This window comes from Bubalus kerabau, chromosome 6 (assembly GCF_029407905.1).
Source record: "Bubalus kerabau isolate K-KA32 ecotype Philippines breed swamp buffalo chromosome 6, PCC_UOA_SB_1v2, whole genome shotgun sequence".
Lineage (NCBI taxonomy): Eukaryota > Metazoa > Chordata > Mammalia > Artiodactyla > Bovidae > Bubalus > Bubalus kerabau.
Genome location: NC_073629.1, coordinates 56,832,707 through 56,839,624, shown reverse-complemented (window position 1 = coordinate 56,839,624; position 6,918 = coordinate 56,832,707).

The following is a 6,918-nucleotide window of genomic DNA, read 5'->3' as shown; positions in this document are numbered from 1 at the left end:
AAATAACGTAAATTATGTAACATCCTTAGCAGTGCAGTCAGTAACATAAGAAAATATTTCCATAGTGAATGTATGAACAGTCATGCTAAGGAGATAGACAAAGATTATAAAAAGCTTCATGTCAATTTGCATCAGCTCTCATTGTTGAGGAATTTATACCAAATTTATGAAGAAATATTTCAGTTTTCAGGATTTCATGACCATAGTCAAGAGATTGTGAGCCTATATTACTGTCGTTAAACATCCTGAAGTCCAGGAAAGAGTGACGGGTACAACAGAAAATCTCATATGGAGGAGAATGTCTTCGTGTGTCCTTTGTAGTAGGCTGAATAATGCCCCCTGAAGATAACAGGGCCTCATGCCTGAACTCTTGAATATCACTTATAAGGTAAAAGACCTGATGAAATGAGGATCTTTAGATGAGTAAATTACCCTGGATTGTCCAGGTGGGTCCTAAATGCAATCATAAGTATCTTAAAGACAGAGGCAGAGTAAGTGGTAACACACACAGAAGAAGAGAAGGCAACATGAAGGCAGAACAGAGACAGACTTGAAGATCCAGGCCGTGGAGGGTGAACACAGATGCAAGCCAAGGAGTACCAGCAGCCACATAGACAGCAAGAGGCCAACCATGGATTCTTTCCTGAAGTTTTGGAAGAGAACTCAGCTCTGCTGATATCTTGATTTCAGCCCATTGAGACAGATTTTGGACTTCTGATCTCCAGAAATATAAGAGATTTACTACTTGCTGTTTTAGGTCACCGAGTTTGTGGTTATTCGTTATAGAAGCCACACTAAAGAGGAGAGTCTTAACCCTAACTCAAGTGTGACTCCTCCAATGTGAATCCTTCTTTTTGGAATTTGTCTTTTTCCAGTAATTCTTAGGGTGTTACTTAACTTCTCTAAGTCTCAGTTTTGTTTAGTTTTTTTTTTTTTTTTTTCATTTGTTGAATGAGTATTATACTACATACCTCACAGGGCAGTTGTAAAGATTCACTTTAAAAATATATACATAAGTTGCCAAGCATATAACTGGCATAAAGTTAGTACTCAATAAATGCTATTTTATTTTTGACATTACTATTCTCTGAGAATCCCTTTATAACTTCCCAGGATATATGAATTTACATTTATGTTTGAGTCCATCTATACTGCAGAGAGAGTCAATCAATCAAATCTCAATTTTTTCTCATCTAAAAGATTTTGCCAGCCCATTTATATTCACCAATGTCACAATGATGATACATTTGATGTCGAAGAGTGTTAGATGTCTAAAGACATACAAATCAGTCCTGGAAGACTGAGCTTCTATTTTTATCCCAAACATTTTTATTTTTCCAAAGGCAAGACATTGAAGTTGGTGTCTTCCTTCAAACCAATACTAATATGCCTGACAAATGCTTTAAAATGTGCCCATTTGCAGATGGGTATGCTTATTGACACTTTGTAAAAAGTCTTTTTCCAAACTGGGAAATCATATAAAAGGAAAAACAAAAAAATCTTAAGGGCCAATAGTTTACTTTGAAAAGCAGTTAATAATTATAACATTATCTAAACTCATAAAAAGAACAATAAATGGGACAACAAATATGTAAGAAATCACTCACCAGGAAATAAAATGTATGGAAGCTAATACGATGTATGGAAGCTTCTTCTGTAAGCAGAAGCTACAGAAAACTGAGAAGGGGGCTAGTGAATATCATTCCTGTATCTACTATGGCTGGGCAGGTGCTAGGTACAGTCACACACTGCTAGGTATTTGTACCACTCAGATCCAGTCACACCAAATATTTTTTGTTAGCATATTCTTCTGTAGCTGTCCTCATTTGAGCAGGACTGGTTTCACTATTTACAGATATGTAGGCATGTCTCTTAAAGGATAACTCTTATTTGAGCATACCATATATTTAAAGTATATTCTTCTTTTAGGTGCAATGCAATGTTGTGGCCTCTGACAAATGTCATAAAGGCTTGGGGTAACTGGAAAATTCAAGCTGGTTTTAGAAAAGGCAGAGGAACCAGAGATCAAATTGCCAACAGCAGATAGATCATTGAAAAAGCAAGAGAGTTCCAGAAAAATATCTATTTCTGCTTTATTGACTATGCCAAAGCGTTGACTGTGTGGATCACAATAAACTGTGGAAAATTCTTCAGGAGATGGGAATACCAGACCACCTGACCTGCCTCTTGAGAAATCTGTATGCAGGTCAGGAAGCAACAGTTAGAACTGGACATGGAACAACAGACTGGTTCCAAATAGGAAAAGGAGTATGTCAAGGCTGTATATTGTCACTCTACTTATTTAACTTATATGCAGAGTACATCATGAGAAACGCTGGGCTGGAGGAAGCACAGGCTAGAATGAAGATTGCTGGAGAAATATCAATAACCTCAGATATGCAGATGACACCAACCTTATGGCAGAAAGTGAAGAACTAAAGAGCCTCCTGATGAAAGTGAAAGAGGAGAGTGAAAAAGTTGGCTTAAAGCTCAACATTCAGAAAACGAAGATCATGGCATCCGGTCCCATCACTTCATGGCAAATAGATGGGGAAACAGTGGAAAAAGCAGCTGACTTTATATTTCTGGGCTCCAAAATCACTGGAGATGGTGATCGCAGCCATGAAATTAAAAACACTTACTCCTTTGAAGGAAAGTTATGACCAACCTAGTTCAGTTCAGTCGCTTAGTCGTGTTTGACTCTTTGCGACCTCATGAGCTGCAGCATGCCAGGCCTCCCTGTCCATCACCAACTCCCAGAGTCCACCCAAACCCATGTCCATCGAGTCGATGATGCCATCCAACCATCTCATCCTCTGTCGTCCCCTTCTCCTCCTGCCCTCAATCTGTCCCAGCATCAGGGTCTTTTCCAATGAGTCAGCTCTTCCCATCAGGTGGCCAAAGTATTGGAGTTTCAGCTTCAACATCACTCCTTCCAATGAACACCCAGGACTGATCTCCTTTAGGATGGACTGGTTGGATCTCCTTGCAGTCCAAGGGACTCTCAAGAGTCTTCTCCAACACCACAGTTCAAAATCAATTCTTAGGCGCTCAGCTTTCTTTATAGTCCAACTCTCACATCCATACATGACCACTGGAAAAACCTAGACAGCATATTAAAAAGCAGACATTACCTAACAACAAAGGTCTGTCTAGTCAAGGCCATGGTTTTTCCAGTGAAAACTGAACTGAACTGGAAAATGTCCACAATCCCACTGAAAGCCTTGTTGAGGTGAAGGTCAGAAAATGTGAGAGGTGCCAAGCAAGGCTACAGCAATGATCTATTACATGCTCTCATTTTACAAAGGGGGAAACCAAGGCACAGAGTTCTACACACCCACCTGGTGTCTTTCAGGTGTTAATGAAGGAGGCAAGACTGAACATGTCTGTCTTTCTATCCTGTCAAGAGCTCTTTCAGTCCCTCCATGAGGTATTCTAGCTGATTCGTGGTTAAGTCCTTTCTCAAATTTCATTTTCAGCCTTTTCAAGACTGCAGCACCAGGAAAGGGAAAGAAGTCCATACTGGGCTAGAAATATGGAGATCCAAATGTAAACCTCAGCTGCACTACTGATGGGCTCAATCAGGGAAAGATCATTTACCCTCGATTTGCCCAAGATTTCCCCATCCAGGAAATGATTCTCGCTGTCCCCTATTCTTTTCTTTCAGAGCATTTATCACAAATGGCTTTATCTAGCATATGAGTCCTGCTCTAGGGTGTGGTGGGTGAGGGCACAGATAGACTCTGGAGGTGTACTGCTGGGGTTCGAGTCCTGGCTCCACCATTCACTAACTCTGTGGACAAGTTACTTAATCTCTCTGGGCCTCAGTTTCCTCGTCTGTAAAATGAGAATAATGATAGGTGTATCTCAGATATAATCTAAGTGAGCTAATGCCTGTAGAACACTTAGCAGAGTGGCACCTATTAAGTACCATCTGTATACTTGTTCTACAATTTCCTTATCTGTCTTCTTCATCACTTCATCTCAAGGGTAGCTGTCTTCTTGACTGGATTTCTGTCTTTCTTCCCAATTTTATCTCTTGCTATTTTCCCCTGGCACTAACCTACTTGCATTTCTCACTTAGTTTTTGAAGTTTCCATGACCTTGTGGAGAATTCCCCTATTCAATATATCCATTTCTCCACAGTTTCCAAACAACAGTGTGATAAGAAAAAGACCAAAAATGAAAAAGGGACTGAGAATGGGTGAGCTTCTCTTGATTTTCTTTAGAAAAAGAGGTGATTGAAAACAAAAAGTAGTGACTATGCTGCACATTGTAAGCTGTAAGTCTCCCATTTGTTACTTTTTATGACCCTCTGAGGATAAATACTTAGTTCATTCAACTCAACCAGTGGTTGTCCTGGGTTTGGTAATGACCAGCAGGAAGTGAGTGCCACCGCACCAAGCTACACATTCCAGAAAACCCAGAGATGCTCCACAGAACCCAGAGGCCATGGGTACCTAACATCTTAAGAGAGGAGAAAGCTTTCCCCTTTGTGTTCTCATGGTAATGCATCTGTGTTTTTCTGTCATTGTGTTCTGTGTAGATTCATGTGCAAAATTTAAATGTTTTGTGTTATTTATGTTTTTTCCTCTGACACACTTTTGAACTTTGTAGGGGCAGGAATCACGTGTTAGTCAGCCTTATGGGCTTCCCTGGTGGCTCAGATGGTAAAGAATCCTCCTGCAATGTGGGAGACCACGGTTCAACCCTTGGGTTGAGAAGATCCCCTGGAGGAGGGCATGGCCCACTCCAGTATTCTTGCCTGGAGAATCCCATGGACAAAGGAACCTGGTGAGCTACAGTCCATGGGGTCACAAACAGTTGGACAGTACCAAGGGACTAAGCACAGCACACGTGCTGATCTGTCAGTACAGCTGGTATCTGATGTACTTGGTAAGGTGAGGTGAAGTCGCTCAGTCGTGTCTGACTCTTTGCAACCCCATGGACTGTAGCTTACCAGGCTCCGCTGTCCATGGGATTTTCCAGGCAAGAGTACTGGCATGGGTTGCCATTTCCTTCTCCAGAGGATCTTCCCAACACAGGGATCAAACCCAGGTCTCCTGCATTGTAGGAAGACACTTTACCGTCTGAGCCACCAGAGAAGTCACAGGGATGTACTTGGTGTATGATCTTGCTGCTGCTAAGTCACTTCAGTTGTGTCCGACTCTGTGTGACCCCATAGACGGCAGCCTACCAGGCTCCCCCGTCCCTGGGATTCTCCAGGCAAGAACATTGGAGTGGGTTGCCATTTCCTTCTCCAATGCATGAAAGTCAAAAGTGTATGATCTTAAACTCTCTTATTCCTTGGTTTCCTGGACACCAAACCTGTTAAGATTCTCCTCTAAATTCTCTGATCCTCCCTTTTATTTTCCTGGCTGGTTCCTCTTTCTTTGCTTGGTCCTTCGACGGGCTTTACGCTTATTCTTCTTTCTGTTCTTCTTAATCTTCCTGCTCCCCTGGGTGCTCTTATCTGATCCCACCACTTCACTCACTCCCTACAAGCAGATGTCTCCACAATTTGTGTCCTGACCTGATCTCATCCTTCAACCCAACCAGTAGCCAGACATCTTTACAAGGAGGGCTCATGAGTATCTCATGGTAAGTCTACTTCTAAAACAGAACCATATCCTACCTTGTCATGTAAAAGCACTCTTCTAAATCTCACTTTGGATAAATATTCCAGCTGGAAAACTTGTACTTCCTCATCTTTCTTTCCTGCCACATCTCAGAAGTCTTTATTTGTTGAAAATGTACAATTTCTGTAGCATGTTTTTGATCCCTTCTCAAAATCTCCATTGCCGTTGCATCAGTTCATGTCAATATTGTCTACAGCTTGATGGATAATATCAGCTTCCTAATTCCTTCATAATAGTGACATTTTATAGAGTAAAGGCCAGATTTTCTGCAGGTATTTCTCAATTGGGGTTTCTTATTTTTAGAGTCAAATTATACATTATTTGGCAGAAATAATACATAAGAAATGTATTTTCCTTTCTTGAAGCATCACATTAGAAAGTACATGATGTCTCTGTAACTAATAAGTAGGCAGATATTTTGAGACCATCAAAATATCCTATTTCCTCATCACATTTTCACCACGTAGTTTTATTATCCATAGACCCGAATCAGTTATTACCCTGATGGTTGCAAAATGATAATTTTCTAAATCTATAACTTCCTCTACATTTTTTTGGTTGACATAATACGTTAGTTCAATAATATATTTACTAACCATACGGACTCAAGAATTCTTATTTTATTCAATGAGGTATAATCTCTTAATGTTTTTTTTCTTATTTTGATGCTTAATAAATTGTCTTAGATTTGGCCAGTGGGAGCCCCTTTAATCAGTCTCCTATGTCCTTCTGATATATCCTAATTTCTTAAGCATGTCTTTATTTCTAGCATAAGGAGTTTTTTTATTATCTCTATTTTTGAGGAATATTTTGACTGGCTATAAAATTACAGGTTGTTGGCCACTTTCAGTATTTTAAATATGTCTTTTCATTTTCCTATGACAGCCATAATTTTTGTTGCTAAATCAGCCTTAAGACTTATTATTGCTCCTTTGAAAGCAATGTGTCTTTTTTTCCCCTTCTGTCAAATTTTAAGATTTTGTCTTTGTCTTTGTTTTTTTTACCATACTTTACTATGTTGTGCTTAGATGTAATTTTCTTTATATTTATCCTGCTTGGGTTTTTAAACTTAATCAAGCTGTGGTTTGATGCCTGTCAGTTTCAAAAATTCTCAAGTAGTATTTCTTCAAATATTGTTTCTGTCTCGTGTTCACTCTCCTTTCTTTCCTTTCTTTATTAGTTGCTCAATCATGTCCAACTCTTTGCACCTCTATGGACTGTAGCCTGCCGGGTTCCTCTGTCCATGGAATTCACTAGGCAGCAATATTGGTGTGGGTTG